Raw genomic sequence first — 17,270 nt, 5'->3', positions numbered from 1 at the left:
TTTTCATTATCGCTAATCTTATGAGTATAATTACTCGACTTGAGCAGAGTGTGACCACCAAAGAGTGCGCATACTTTGGTAAATATCGAATTCACATAATGAAATCAAAATTTTCAGCATTTCAGTTTTGGTATTGAGTATTTGTATATACTTTTAAATATTTTGGATTCCGCTACGATATTCGTTATTTATAAAAGTACCACTGAAATATTAAATTACATGTACAATTCATAAAGAAGATCTAGTATGGAGAGATATTTAATTCAAAGAACTAATGGTAAATTTTGAAATCCTAACAATTAGGAAAACTATCTAATATTATAGTTTTCAACATCTTGTCATAGCTGGTACCCCAACACATAATGTACAAAAACAAAATAAGCTCCCCACAACCAGGGCATCACCCTAAGGGCAACCAAAAAGTTCTTGTCAAGAAAATATACTAAATTTGTGCCATGTCCTGTAAGATTCAGAACCAAATCCCAATAGCTCATGAGCTCGCAAAACAAGTTATTAGCATAGTGTGTCACACAGTATTTTAATATATATATATATATATATATATATATATATATATGCAGTAGATATGACACTAGGTATTGTAACAAACGCTTAACTCAAGAACAAACAAAGAACATGGAAAGTTCAATAGCCTTTGATTAACTACTGAAAGTCGATTACAAGAATAGAAATAGCAATAGAACAGTAACTAAGACTCTATAAGAAGAAGGAGACGAGAAGGAGATTGATACAGAAGGGGATGGGAACTCAGAAATACAGAGCAGAGACAAGAGAGAATACTGAACATCATCATACGCATAACCGCTCTTTCTAACTCCTCGTTCTTTTTATCTAGTTGCTAAATGGGCCTGGATCCCAAATCAGCCTTTGTGAAAGCCTTTTGACCCTATTGCTTCTTCTCGGGCCAATAGTTGTTAGTGTGGGCTGGGGCGGATTCATAACAATACTCCCTTCCTCAATAAGAACCTTGTCGTCAAGGTTCAAGACAATAACAGTGTTCGTAGCACACTTCTCACCAATGGTCTTGGATAATATTAGGAAGTCATTGTATCCCTGAACCAACTTAATAGGTTGAACAACATTGACACATTTGCATCCCTGAACCAACTTAATAGGTTGAACAACATTGACACATTTGCAAGTCCCAATAACTATAAGCTGGCCAAACTGAGATGCCATCATGAGAAATATATATATCTCTATCAAACATCATAAGTAAGCACATTGGTCTGTTGGCACATTTAGATGCTCCAATATCCTTTCAAAGGATAAATTTTTGTCACCCCGCGCACCCTTTGGCTGTTTTAATATCATTGAGCTTTTAAACACTACTGGTGGAAACAAGAAATAAAGTAAGATATACCATGTTTCCAGTGCCAAACTCAACCACAAATAAGGGAATATAAAGAGTCCCCTTGATATCCTCTGCTTCTCTTTGTTAGATTGAGTATTCATTTCCAAGTGATTATAGAAGCATTGTGAAATTGGAGAAGTAGCGTCAGTAGACCACAACAACATATGTGTCGCAATGGTCTCAGTAAGACCATTTCGGTTCATAGTTTTACAACTAATTCCTGGATCCCATATATAGTTAACCATCACAGTTCTACCAATCATAACAAGGAATAAATTCACCGAAGAATTTCTCCCCAAACATCAGAAGAATTCCTCTTGCTTTCTTTTTGCTCCGCTCGTGTGTGGCACTCTTTGCTTGCGGTGAGGCACACTGGGATCGAATGGAAGGATAAATTCAGCATGTCCTATTCCCTTATTAAATTTTGCATTTTCAACATCAATCATCAGATCATCAGAATGCATTTCACTAAGTGGAGCACCACCCAGAGTCTCCAAAACTAGTTTATCAAGATATAGATCCTCGATTAACCTAGGTTCCATGAAAATTTTGTCAAAATACATGTCTACAAATATCCCAAAATCAGTTTTCCATCTAGTCGAGTCACTATAATGAGAGTTGGAATCAAGATACCTCGCTGGTAGGGCTCTTGCGAAACGTATAACTGACATTTCAGATTCTTGACTACCAAAAGAAATTAGAAAAATTTGCACCGTCTTTAAAGTGGCATTGCTGAACAGTTTTTATTTGTTTGTACGTTTCAATGAGCACCCCAACTAGTAATGAAGTGGACGTAGCATTGGATACCTTGCAAACTCCATTGGACATTGCGCCAAACACTTGGTCCGGCTTTGAATTGCTGGATTTCATAACTGATGCAAGCTCAACAACAAAGACCGTTGTAGCTGCTGGTGTAGTATCAAGATATATTAGATGACGTTGAACGACTCCCGTTAGTGGCATTAGAGAGGTTGACTGCCCAGTATCAAACCACCCAATATTTTTATTAGGCACCAAGAACATCTTGTCAAATGGAAGTATATATCCACGACCGGGAAAAGGAATCAGCCATGACTCCTGAGGTGAAACTGGATTGATCACTCAAACTGATCTTTCAGTGAATTCCTTGGTTACCTGGGATACGATGAACATATTAGCACCGGGATCAAATCGGAATTAACTCAAAATAAATTGATCGTTGGACGTGGATCCAATATGACACACTAATATCCGAATTATATCCTTGACATCATCCACAACCATGATTGAACAATATCTTGTAGCACCAAGAAATGTGGTAATCAAACTAGAACTAGGATCAAATGGAAAGTCTAATCTGAATTGATCAGGTGGAAAGCGATATAAGGATAATGGAAAATTTGAATGATCGAGTTTACTTAAATAATCAAATATACCTCTGCCCGGACTGCAAGCTGAAAGCATACAAGGACTTGCAAGCGACATGGCGTCAAACTTGACAAGGTTACTGGAATGACACTTAATTATGGGAATTGGGTGAAACATTTTGTCGAACACATGAGTTTCATGCTTTACTGAATCTGCAACTTCCTTATCAATTTCTCTATAAGGTATTATAGCGAACACCTTGCAGGCATAGATTTCTGAGACCTCCTCTAATGTTTCATCGTTCAAATCAGATGTGAGGTCAGATAAAAGAACCTGCCTATGCATTTGGTCATCACAGGGCTGAAGCGGGGGTTTAACGCACTCATCAACAGTGTCTGAATCCGAGGCCACTGGATCTTCAAAGACAAGAACGGATTCGTCAAAAAGCAAGTCAGAATCCCCTTTATCGTCCTTAGACGAGTCCACATCTGGAAGCACCGGATCCTCAAGCGCACAATGCATGCAGGACATTATCGAGCTTGTCTAGAGCAGTTCTCGTCCAACTTCCGCATCAGATCAAGGGCAATGTTGACGTAGTTATGGATCAACTTTGAGTCATTCCGAAAATGCAGTGCCAATTTCTCGGTGAAATGCTTTCAATCGAAAAATTGTTTGTTGTGATACAAGTAGTCTCCATGTAGATACCAATAGAATTGCAACACTGACTGCTGCTATTATGTTGTAACTGTACAGCATCTCTTTTCTCAGAAGTGATAAGTACTCCATGAAATGGCTTCTCTCAGCTGCTTCCTCTTAATTAACTTTATGTATAAAAAAAGGACCGGAAGTCAAAGGAATCCTTTTTTCACTAATCTAAATGGGTTGTGTGGCGTGGGGGGGGCGGGGACATTTTTTTGCGCGGATTACTCTTTTTTGGGGCGGTCTTTAATTTTTGGCCCTCAAATTGGTAGTCTTTAATATTTATCCTTCGCTTAATACTCAGAGATTTTGAGTTCAAATCTAGGCTCAATAAAAAAAAAATTCACAAGTCAAAAGTGCGGATTCGCAAGACATAAGTTTGACCCAACTTATGTCTTAAGGTAAATTTTTATCCAAAATTAGGCCTTAAGGCAAAAAGTTAGTTTTACAATATGCTTATAAAATTCCAACAAAATATTTTTTTTTTTTTTTTGCCTTAAGGCAGAGTTTGAAACCCAACGTCCAACTTATGCCTTGCGAATTTTTTTTAAAATTTTTAACTGAGCTCGGATTCGAACCTAAAACCAAGAGATTTGTAGCGAAGGGCAAAAATTAAAGACCACCCCTAGCGAAGGGCAATCCTGCAAATTGTGTGTGTTGTGGTGGAGGCAAAGTATGCAAGTCTTAGTTGGCTAAAATTCAAATTCATTTATCGTCAGGACTGTGATGGATGAATAGGAACTCTCCATTAATTAGAGGATTCGATTTTGAATCATCCAAATGAAAAAATATTAGTACAAAATATTTTCTAGCCTCGAGTAGCGCAAATTAAAAATAATCGGAACTCCAATGCAAATATAGAACATCAGGCGGAAAGCTTCTAGTATTTGTTTAGTATGCCTTTTTCACAATTTTGTCGCGTTTCGTCCCGTCCGGCCAAGCCCGGCCTTACTTTAAAGTTTGGCCATTAATATTTGAAGTATTACTTGTTTTCTAATTTATATTTATTTGTTTAAAAATAGTTTACACCTTATATTTGTTACTGTTCGACCCCTTTTTCAATATCTTTTTTACATTCATCTTTTGTACTAATGATTTGAAAAAATTATAATTGATAAAGGATATCTACTTATTATGTTCAGTTAAAAACGAGTTGTGTAATAAATACTTCATCATTTTACTTATTCATTTTTGACTTCGCACACACCCTTTAAGAATTAATAAATAAAATATATATTTTATTATAATACTCATACTAATTGGTGTAAAATCTCAATAGACTTAGAAAATGATTTTGAAAATGCAAGAAAAAAAAATTGTCTTTATCTTGATATGCTAAAGTGAATAAGTAAAAGTGAACGAAGCGAGTATTGTTTAAATAGCTCTTTCGCTTATAAAAAGAAATTTGAACTAGTTGTGTGATTGTGCTGTCTCTTGATTCCATCAAAATATGGTAGTTAGAGCTCCACAATAAATGAATTGCTTATACGACACATTTGGTAACGACGAGGAAATTTTTAAGCGAAGATAAACCAATCACATGTTGAATACAATATAAAATAATACTATCAGAATTATAATATAAAATAATAATGTTTGGGAACATACAACAAACAAAGACTAATAAAATACTTCCAAATGTTAAAGCACAATTATTTTTCTAATCCCAATAACCAAACTACACCTTGGGATACATGCTCACATGTATAGCCAACAAGGAAGCAGGTCATACACACAGTATCAATCCGTTACATAAAACATACTATTATAAGTTTTAAGATTTAATAATTTAAATATTTAAAAAATAAAGATTATTTTTACTCTCTTAAATAGTAATAGTGCCACACATAGACTGAAAAAAAAAAATAGATGCTTAAAGGAAACTTCATCAATTATTCAAGCGACTCAACTCAAGTACTAAAAGAATCAAACCAAGTCTAGTTTCTCATATTCAAACTCAGCAAATTAACCATTTCATAAAAGAATATACATGCTAAAAATTTTGGGTAGTCTTTAAATTTTGCCCCTCATTTTTGTGGTTTTTAAATTTTACCCTTCGGCTAAAACTCATGGGTTCCACGTTCGAATCCCCACTCAGTCAAAAATTTTAAAAAAATTGGCAAGCCAGAGTTTGAATTTCGCTATCCTCCCTCCGGCAGACTTTGCCTTGAGGCATATATATATATATATATATATATATATATATATATATATATATATATATATATATATATATATATTTTATTTATCTCCCGTATTTTCCTTGGAATATATATATATATACGTATATATTTTATTTTTTTCAACTTTTCAAGGTAAACTTTTAGTTATGACTTAACTAAAAGTGTGCTCATAAGACATAACTAAAAGTATGTCCCATAAGACGGAACTTTTCCTTAAGACATAACTAAAAGTTTGCCTTATAAGGCAAAATCTATGCCTTAAGGAAAAGTTCTTGCCTTATGGGGCATACTTTTGTTATGCCTCAACTAAAAGTTTGTCCCATAAGGCATAACTAAACTATGCCTTAAAGAAAAGTTCTGCCTTATGAGGCATAACTAAAAGTTTGCCCCATAAGACATAAGTATGTCGGGGCGGGCATAACTTTAGTTATTCCTTAAGCCAGTATGCCGGATCCGGCATACGCTCCCCCCAGCCCTGCCTTGCGAAATTATTTTTTTATTTTATGCCTGAACGGGGGTTCGAACCCAGAACCTCAGGTATTCGTCCAAAAGCGAAGGGCAAAACTCAAAGACCACAAATATGAGGGGAAAAATTTAAAGACCACAAATATGAGGGGTAAAATTGAAAGACCACCCCAAAAGAAGGGCAATTGGCGCAAAAAAATGTGCTAATAATAAGGGCAATTCTATATTACAAATGGCATAAAGTGATCAGTTCGTAACACAAAAGCTCAACTCAAATTGTAGGACAATAGTAGGGCAACCTTAACCTCAGATAAAGTACTCTTACCAGAAGAGGCGAATCCAAAATTTAAAGTCACTAGATACAAAATAAACGTGATCCTATCATATGTAACATTTAATTTCAAATGTTTTTTCTCCCTTTATTATCCATATATAGTTCAAGTCTCACGAAAGTAATGAGAGCAACTAAACCTACAAAACCTGCCCTAGATCCATCTCTGCAGTTGGCTCATTTGTCTCCAAAACTAGCTAGAGCCTCTGCAAAATTAGAGGTGCACCAAACATAGGTTGCAGAGCTACAATAGAATGGGGCGCATGTGTGTAAGATGGAGAGAGCTCAAAGGAAAAGCGTTGTAGAATCAAAGCTATAGCCATTTTCGCTTCTAAAATCGCGAAGTTTTGTCCAATGCATATCCGCGGTCCTGCACCAAATGGGAAAAATGTCATTTGGCCCTTTGTCGCCTTTAAAACACCTTCACGGAATCTCTCTGGCTTGAACTCCTTTGCATCTTTGCCCCAAATTTCCACGTCATGATGCAATAAGATGGTTGGTACAAAAAGCAATGTTCCTTTTGGTAGATGCAAATCCCCTAATTTAGTCTCTTCATTAGTTCTTCGGATACGGGTTGCTAGTGGTGGATAAAGTCTTAAGGACTCGTACAAGATCATCGTCACCTGAAAAATATTAAAAAAATGATCCTCTCGTACTCATTGGAAATCAATCAAAATTATGGACAAACTAAAATGAACGTAGAGATGCAAAAGATAAATTGTCTTATGCAACCACTGAATATTCTTGCCGGCATTACAACTTAAGCTTACTACTCACTCCATCTCAAAATATTTGTTGTGGCTACTAAAAATAGTTGTGTCAAATCATTTGTCGTTTTCGGAGTTCAAGGCAAAATTAGTCATCTTTTTCCTATTTCACCCTTTGGTAGAATTTTTATTGAAGACCACAAACTCCTTCATTAACACCTAAATTGATTTGAACCTTTAATGTAGAGAGATAATAGCTTAGACATAAATAAAGTTAAAGTAGTAAAAAACCCCTTTTAATCATTATTTCTTAAAGGGCGTGTAAACCAAAAAAGTGACAAATATTTTGAGACTGAGGGAGTAACAACTTAAATGATTCTATGAATATGTAAAGGTCTCCAAACCGATACGATGAATCTTAAATATTAAGACATGAGTGCAATTTAGTCTTTTCAATTTCCTCTATGCCAGAGTTCGGGATATAGAGTTTAGGGTGTCAATCGGAATGAGTGTGATCTTATATATACAGTAACCATTTTAACTTTCGTATATGTATACATAATTCGAGTCGAGAGCAATAAATTTCATTGACCTACTGAATCCGTCCTAAATCCGATGCACTTTGCTATGCATGAGTTGTTTTTCAAGTTATGTTGAAAGAACTTGCAATTTTCAACCGACTTAATTCATCAAAAGCAGGTTGATCACTTCCAAAAGCTTGCACAACTTCCTCTCTGGCTTTTTCCTGCCAATCTTGATGCCTAGATAACAAAATCATGGTCCAAACAAGCCACACTGAAGTGGTCTCTTGTCCAGCAAAATAAAACAATTTGCACTCTTGAATTACTTCATGGATAGTCAATCCAAATTCCTTGCTTCCTTGCTCTTCAATTTCATTTGAATTTGATTCCAATAATGTGCCTAATAGTTCATCACCAAAGGCCTGCCCTACTTCCTTTGCCTTTAGTCTGTTTCCAATAAGACGCCTAATTGATTCTTGAACTTCTTTTTCAATTTCTTTCATCTTTTTGTTGCTTTTAGTGGGCAAAAATCTACAATATAAAGGAGTAGTAAGTTAAGAATTGAAAACCACATATGTTTCATGTCTAGAGGTGCAAGTCAACCTATTGTTTAGTAATGCGCCCCAATTTGACCTGGTTAGATGATGACTCATTTGTTGACTTGATAACCTAAACTGACCCATCAATGCTATTGATCAAAATGGGACAAAAATAGTGTAATCCGACGGGTCAAAAATCAAACCAAAACCAAATACGCAAAAGCAACTTTGAGATTGGAATTATGTAAATTTGGAAGAATTTAAGATAATTTGAGAAAATATATTAGCTATCTCAAAAAAAAAATCAGAAGTAAAATAAAAAAGCAGGGGAGATTTGGTCACATTACTGAGCCATGTTGGGCGGGTCGGGTATGACGGCATTACTTCAAACATCCTACCTAGACAAACTTTGGGGATTGTGACCCATTTTAGTAGGGATTTTCACTTTCTCGCAGCCCAACAGCCCACAATAAGAAAACAACCATAATTTATAGTATTTTCTTACAAATTTTAATCAGTATTCAGTGTATAATTAATGTATACACTTACTATACACTTATTATACATTGAGTATGTGCCTGCGACGTCTACAAAATATTAAGAATCCTTTTTCTATTAAGATCCAATCGGCCATTTGCCACCTCTAATAAATTTATAGTAATTGTTGGCCTGGAACTCTAAATTTATAATATGGATATATATAACTTTAGTGGTGATAAAACTTTAGCTGCCCAAAATGAGGGGTAGCAAATAATAAAATTAAACAAAGTAGATTCTGATGAAAATAACCTTGATCCTGGGATATAAATGGAACTAAACTGCTTCATAATAATCTCAGCTTGTTCCTTTTGAAGTTCAAATATTCTTCTTCCTTCTTCATAGCTACTACCAAATGTCGTGCAAGAAATCATATCACTTGTTAATTTTTGAAGTTGAGGCCAAATATCCAACTCTTTTGATCCTTGCTCTGATACAATCTGCTCCCATTCCTTTAGCATCTCAATACAACTCAAGTAAAAAGCTGGCAGCATAAGCTACTTGCAAAACAAAAAGGAAAAATATATCTTATTAGTTATAGAAATCTTTCTTATGACACGTGTCGCGCCATGACTGGAGGCAAATTCAGAGTTTAAATTTGATAGGTTTAAGTGTTTTACCTTTATGGTTCGTAAAGCACTGAATTCATTCGCTTTTAAAACTATTGATTCAGATGTAATATTTGTTGAAATTTTACTGATTTTTTACATATATATTTATGTTTTGTGTCAAAAATATTAACTTCAGATGGATTCACTATCCAAGTTTTCATCCGCCCTTGGTTATGAGTGGTGTGTGTCATGCACATCTTAGGAGGAAGTGGTCTTAGACCATTCAGGGAGGTTTTAGACACAAGCAGGGGCGGGGCTACCTTCGGCCCTTTCATTGAAAAATTACATTGTGTAAATAGGTCAAATACTCTTTTTATGTATATACTATATGTTGAATCCTCGACTTCTTTATGTATTTTTAAAAAAAATATATATTTTGACCCCCTTTAGTGAAAATCCTGACTTCACCATTGAACACAAGTCTTGCAAATTAAGGCGTGTAAAATGTTGTTAGCCAAGAAAATGTGCATAAAAGGGACGAAGTATGGTAATAGAACCTTCAACTTCTCCACATGAAAAGCTGGCTTTAAGATCTTCCTGTGTTTTGCCCATTTATCTTCCTCATAGTTTGCTATGCCTCTAATCAACAAATTGGCCACTGGATTGCTGTGGTGAGGCTTCTGATAAACATAGTTCTTAGCAAATATCTCCTTATCAGTTCACTCTCCATTATGATTATCATTGGTCTTGGCCCAAACCATACAAAGCACTTTTCCCTGCACATACACAAATCATTTAGAGCCTGTTTGCATTGACTTTATTCTAGATGTTTTTAAGCCAAAGTAGTTTTTAAGCACTTTTGTAGTGTTTATTTAAAATAACAAAGTGTTTTTAAGAACTTGTTTTTAAGTCAAAACAACGCCAAAAGTCATAAGCTTAGAACTCCTAACTTAAGTGGCTTTTAGTTTATAAGTCAAAAGTCATAAGCCAAACGGGCTCTCAAGAAAAGCTTCATTTCACAACTTAAACCTAAATAGTTCCTACAACAATAATATTAGGACATTATTAACATAGCACTAACTACTAACTACACAACAGAAATTGTAGTGAAGTGCAATTCTAAAGTATTTATAACAGAGGCGCATGTACAATATAAGCTAGGGTTCAACCGACGATCAGTAATTTTGGCTCAAACCCTGTATATGTATTAAGAAATCAAATATATAGGTAAAAATATTAAATTTTGAACACAGTAACTCAAATGGTCAGTGGATTCAACGGTATGTCGGGCTCTGTCTCTGATATAGAACACATACCACATTTACTAATGGTTTGAATAAAATAAGGAATGATTCTTGGTGCTATATTATTTGAAAGATCATTAATAGGTTTGGATTGTGCTTCCTTGATGCTCTTGTAGAGCTCTTTCAAGTCTCCATGGAGTAGCCTGTAAGAAGGCCCACTGAGGCCCTGTTGTCTGAGGAACTGCTCCAATTTTTTTGGCCTAAACCATGCCCAATTCAACACTTTCCATGTGTATACCAAGAAAATTATCCCACATAATATTGCTGCAATTATGTTATAGAAGTTCCCCATTTTCTTGGCACCAGAAAGGTAGGCTTCATAGCCTTATAAACTCTGCTTTAAACATATGATCATCACTATAAGCCAAAAGCATGGGCATTTGCCGATTTGCTGAAATCTAGATTCCTTGTGTTTGACTCCAAGTACAAAGAGACAAAACTACAAACAAGAACCTTGACTATGGCAGAACTATAAAACAACAGATAAGGGACTTAGTCCACAAAGAGATCTGTATAAATTACAGTTAAAATTGAAGACGAGAAGGATCAGACAATCCCGAATATTGTGTTTCACATAGAAATTAAATCGTCAAGCTTACAACCGTTTGGATATGCATTAGTTCAGGTAGGAAAAGGAAACAACTAATAGTTGGCCTAATCGGCTTTGAGGTATACTTTAATATAAACTGTGATCGTTCAGGTGGAAATAGAGAACAAGGCGATAATTCGCGTGTGAAACTACAAAAAATCGATATCTCGAGGTGTGTTTTTGACCATCATCTCTTTGCAAATGCTACAATGGGGGTAACTAGTAGCATCTAGCAATTGTTGTAATAGCTTGTTTATATTTGACAACTTGAGAAAAATTCTCCATCTCATGTTGGTAAAAATTTATTGGGGTATTCTATTTGGATGGCGTTATTTAATGTGTATATACTTTTAAAATTTTTTGTACATTTATTAACTTGAAAAAAAACTTCACACATGCAAAGATTTGAAGTTACATATGATTTAAGTTCAAACATGTCGGGTTCAAAGTTACCAATTGCTGTCATTTAGCAGGGCCGGCTTTAGGGTAAAGCCCCTAAAGCTTGTTTAGACCCCCCACACCCCCCCCCCCCCCCCCCCCCTTTTTTTTTTTTTAATAATAAGCTAAATGGTTAATTATTTTAGAGAGTAATGAATATACCTTTAAGTAGAAAAGTAATTTTTTATATACAAATAATTTTTAGATGTGTGACTAATTGGAGTGACAATGGGAGTAAAAAATTGAGAAATATGAATCATTCTTTGAAATCTTTTACGTGTAAAAATTTGGTGAATATGAATCACTGCAAATCTTTTTTGTGTGAACAAAAATCTGACAAGTGAAATTATTTTATATTTTTACATTATTCACTCTTTATTTGTTAATCAAGAATCTATCTCTCGCATAACATTTATGCACTTCTATATTCTCTTTCTTGTATTTTCTGAGTTCAAGTATGATAAGTTATGGTATTATTTTGTGAAAATCATAACCTAAGAGTACTATATTGATAAAATATATATAGTGCGTTCTTTTTCATATTTTTTTTTCCCCGCATTTCAAGCATTCTGAAGAGTTATTGAAAAATATTTGGCAATCAACTCATCAATTTTTTGGATCATTCTTTTATTTTAATTACATACTTGTTATTGTTGTTTAGTTGTTTTTGTTATTTCACTTTATACTATATTTTATCTTTTCAATCATTTATAATAATTTAAATGTCGACAATATGAATCCGGTTTTTCAATTTTTGAACTATAATAAAACTCCTAAAAAGGCTGGAGAAATTGATTATAAAAGGTTAAAATAAATTTGCTTTCAAAACGTTAGGAAAATAGATTTCAAATGCTCTAACATTTAGTTGTTTTAAACAAAATCTAAGGCCTCTCATCAGTATTGGCTTTAAGCTACAAATATCCTTGAGCCGCCCCTGTCATTTAGAAACAACCGTTAGTAGGAAGGGTATTTTTGAGCTATTTGGCTAGTTAGAGGGTAATTTTGAGGGGTAAATTTCATTAATGGTCACTTAACTATCACTTCTTTTTACCAAAGTCACTTAATTATGTTTTCTAACACAAAAGTCACATATCTATTACTTTTTTCACTAAAATCACTTAACTATGTTTTCTAACACAAAAGTCACACAACTATCACTTTTTTTCACCAAAGTTACTTAACTATATTTTCTAACCCAAATGTCACACCTACTGAAAAAAATTCAACTTCTGGTGAGTAATATTTTATATTCCTTTTTATTTTTAATTTAATAGCTACAAACTCATAAAAAAAAATTGACCCTCCAAAACTCATACGCGAGATATTAAAATACCAAAAGGTTGAATAAATTTGAAAAAGAAATTATCACAAGATAATTACTTCTGATACAAATAGTAATAATTATTACTCCGTATAATTCAATTTCCTACTATCAAACAACATGTAACGCTTTTCAATGTATATTGAAAAAAAGAGCCAATAAAATTCACACATTTTTTGCTTGAGAGCCCCTAGAGAAGGATCGTATAGTTGGTGAAGGATTGATTTTGCTTTTTTAATGTTTTATATTTGCATGAGTTTTTCATCGAGTCAATTCTTTTTAATTGAGTTTGTATCTATTAGAATTGAAAGTAAAAAAGAATATTACTCATCGGAAGTTGAATTTTTTCTTAGGTGCGATTTTTGTGTTGGTAAGCTAAATAGTTTTGTGACTTTCGTTTTAGTAAGCTAAACGTTTTGTGATAGAAACATAGTCAAGTGACTTTGATGAAAAAAGTGATAGTTATATGACTTTTTTGTTAGAAAACATAGTTAAGTAACTTTGGTGAAAAAAATAATAGTTATGTGATTTTTATGTTAGAAAACATAGTTAAGTGACTTTAGTGAAAAAAAGAGATAGTTAAGTAACCATTTATGAAATTTACCCTAATTTTGAGCCAAAAACGTAAGATGGTAAAATTGACCTATTTGAGATACTTTTTGGGCGTTTTTGGCCCTTTACCTTTCAAATAACAAACCTTATTCGTGTTTCACCTGGCATTTGGAATGTTCCTCACACTTCTAAAACTTAGTCAAATTTCAAAAGTGTCATTCCATAGATAACCACTTATAAATGCACCAAGGTCCCACTTTGGAATTTCCTCCTCTAAACTTTAATTCGAATTAAGCTGTTGCCTTCACCAATGGAGAATATCTCATAAAACATATTTAATTTTAAAAAAATCCCATTTGAACAATAAATTTCACGCGGCAGAGCGTATGTTTCACGCCTCATCAGGTCAGATTGATTAGGGGATCGAAGTTATTGAAATGCTAAATCCAGAAACCAACTAAAATTAGGAAAAATTTGAATATGCACTAAAGAGTATAACAAAACTCAAATTACTCTTTTTTTTTTTTTTAATCAAGTTAAATTCATTATGTGTTTGGTAAATACCTAAAACACATATAAATCAAAATAAATTAAAAGTCATAAGTTGATCACCCAGCCTATTAATAATAAAACTCCTAACTCCCTCTCTATTACATTATCTTTGTTTCTTGCTCTCCTTATACATGTATTTTTTTTTTTATATAATTTTTGTAAATAACGTTAAGGACACATCAGTCATTTTAATAGCATATTACTTACAAACATCTTTTTTACCAAACAATATATTGTACGTAGTTGTTATTAATTTCAAACACTTTAATCTTAACACATAATTATTTATTTATAAGATCAATTTTAACATCAGCTACTTTTATTAACCTAATTCAAACAAGAAATATTAGGCTTTACAATAGACCTTGCGGTCCGGCCCTTCCCCAAATCCCGCGCATAGCGGGAGCTTAGTGCACCGAGCTGACCTCAAACGGCTGAAATTCTATTGTCTTAGAAAGAGGCAATCCATCAATATTAGGGGTGGGCATAAATACCGAAAACCGAAAAACCGGACCGAACCGAATTAATTCGGTTTTTCGGTGTTCGGGTTTTCGGTTCGGGTTCGGTTTCAATTTTCAGAAATTTTGGGATTCGGTTCGGTGTTCGGGGTTTGGGGTTCGGTTTTTCGGGTTTTCGGTTTAAACCGAAATTTTATGTACAGCCCAAAAATATTAAGGAATTTTTACTCATTGTAGATTCTTTTAAGACCTAATTATTAATATTAACTATCCTTTTATTTAATTATATTTAGTAGCTAATTAATTTTTCTAAATTACAAATGGTAGCTATATCAAAAAATACATACCCAAACACATATATCTTTCTTTTTCTCAATCACTACTCATTTCATATTTTTCATTTCTCAAAAATCTTAAAAAATCTCTCTTCCCCTTCTCTCAACCACCACCACCATGGCCGCACCACCACCATGGCCGCACCTCTCTCTCTCTTCTCCCTCCCTCTCTGTCTTTCTCTCTCTCTCTCCGCCCATCTCTCTCTCTCCGTCTCCTCCGTGCTCACCCCTCTCTCTCTCTTTTCACTATCTGGCCGTGTGCATTGTTGATGGTGGCGGTGATGGATTGATTTTGAGACTGTGGCGAGAAGATGACGTAGAGGTGGAGAGATTGTGGTTTTGTTGGTGATGGAAAGATTAGGGTTTTGGTGGTGATGGTTCTCGATTTGGGTTTTTGGTGGTGGTGGTGTCTTAGATTAGAATTTTGGTGGTGTTGGAGAGATTAGGGTTTTTTGGTGCGTGATAGTGTCTTCGGCTCGCATTTGTTAAAAATGCAAATACAAATACATTAAAAAATCTACATCTCACAAATACACTGTTTTTGAATGTATTTGTTTTTGTATTTTTGAGTGCATTTTAGTGTATTTTGTTAATAGCCAAACACATTATTTTTTTGAATGTATTTGTCATGTATTTGAATTTTTTGGTCTTATGAATGTATATGTTGAAATCCATTCAAATACACGAAAATTTGAATATATTTGAATAGTAGTTATTGTACAATGTATTTGAAATACATCAAAAAAATCAGTAAAATACATCAAAAAAAAAATGGAAAATACATAAAAAAAATCATCGAAATACATTAAAAAAAAGACACGGAAATACATCAAAAAAATATATATTAATATCTAATTTAATAGCTCCACCATTAAAGGCTAAAATAAAGGCATCATATATATTTTTTTTTTTTTTTACCCTATTCTCGGTATTTGTTGTACAAAATACACGCGAAAAATACACTATTTTGCCAAAATGTAGCTACAAATGGTAATATTTAAAAAGGGTAGTACCGGAACCGAGTCGTTTGAAATTTACCAAATATTAAATAGTCTCACCCCATGCCCATTAAATAAATTCTTACAAATAAGACCCATTAACCCAAGGCCCAAGCCCCTTCAATCTTTATTCTTTCTTTTGTATTTCACAATTCTTTCTTTATTGTTACTCCTAGTCATTTTTTAGGAATTTGACGAGAAAACTGTTCTTCCTTTAAGGAATTTGAAAAAGCTTCTTTTGGTTGAAAACACGTTCAGCGTGTCGCTCTCCAACATTTCGCAACTTGAGCGCAATACCTATGCTCAAATTTGAATATCCGTACGAGATCTTTTACGAATCCATAAATCTAGAAATGTGTCCTATAAAACACCGTCAAAACCGAACCGAACGAAAACTTCAAAAACAGAAACCGAAAGAACCGAACCGAATTAGTTTGGTTCGGTGTTTGGTGTCTACCTTAAAAAAACCGAACTCGAAATAGCCGAACTGAAGTATGAGAAAACCGAACCGAAGAACCGAACGCCCACCCCTAATCAATATTTCTTACTTTTTCTGTTTATAGTTGTTGAAATAATTGAATACGATTTATAAAGTGAGTTCGAGATTTTGTATAGGTATTTGTCGAAGCAATATTTTCTCTCATTCGATTTTGAATGGTATTTGTCAATCATCAATGATGTTAAGTATTGTTTATTATTCATCATACTATGATATTCATTTATGACCAGGATTTTTAATATTTTATTACATTTTTTTTTTATGTAACCTTTAAATATGTAATTTTTAATTTAAAAAAATTTAAACATTCATGTGTGAATGCTACTTCTCTTCCGCTTACCAAAGAAACGCTACGTACTTCCATCCCAATCCATGGATGGTTCTAGAATCTAATTAAACTTTGGACCAATATGGTTGTGGTGGGATGACCTGGGGTCATACAAGTATGCCGGATTAGCAGCTTAAACGGGAATAAATTTCACAAAAGTATTGCCCAAAAATAGGCTCTATAATGTGTGATCTCACTCTAATTTGGATCCACGATAACATTGAATAAAACCAAAAAATATCAGACTTTTTAGGTTTGAAACCAACACGCAACAAAAAATATCATGTATGAACGGTCCACCCAAATCAATTCAGGCTCTCGAAACACTCACAATATATAAATGGGTATACGTAAGATTTTACAAAAAGCCATTGGTTCATTATCGCTACTCTAACTTGTATGTGAACTTTTATTTGAATTTGAGGCAGTGAAGAAAGCTACACTTCTTATCCAAATGATATTTATCCATGAATATTTTTATGTGGTGTTTATCTATGTTGACAATTTATTGATTATTTATATCAAATCAGCAGAATATTTATGTTCATATGTAAATTTCTTTCACTCAACCATATAGTTACTCCCTTTATCTCAATTCATGTAAACCTATTTTTTGAGTCTATTTAGAAAAGTACTATGAC

General features: G+C 33.8%; 1 pseudogene; it reads right to left on the bottom strand.

Annotated features, from left to right (window-relative positions):
• Positions 1 to 6,597: 6,597 nt before the first annotated feature.
• LOC132037024 (cytochrome P450 CYP72A219-like) lies at positions 6,598 to 10,851 on the bottom strand (annotated as a pseudogene).
• Between the last annotated feature and the right edge of the window lie 6,419 nt (positions 10,852 to 17,270).

The sequence above is a fragment of the Lycium ferocissimum genome, chromosome 11 (assembly GCF_029784015.1).
Source record: "Lycium ferocissimum isolate CSIRO_LF1 chromosome 11, AGI_CSIRO_Lferr_CH_V1, whole genome shotgun sequence".
Lineage (NCBI taxonomy): Eukaryota > Viridiplantae > Streptophyta > Magnoliopsida > Solanales > Solanaceae > Lycium > Lycium ferocissimum.
The sequence above is the reverse complement of the archived record's forward strand: the minus strand, read 5'-3'. Positions and strand labels throughout refer to the sequence as shown.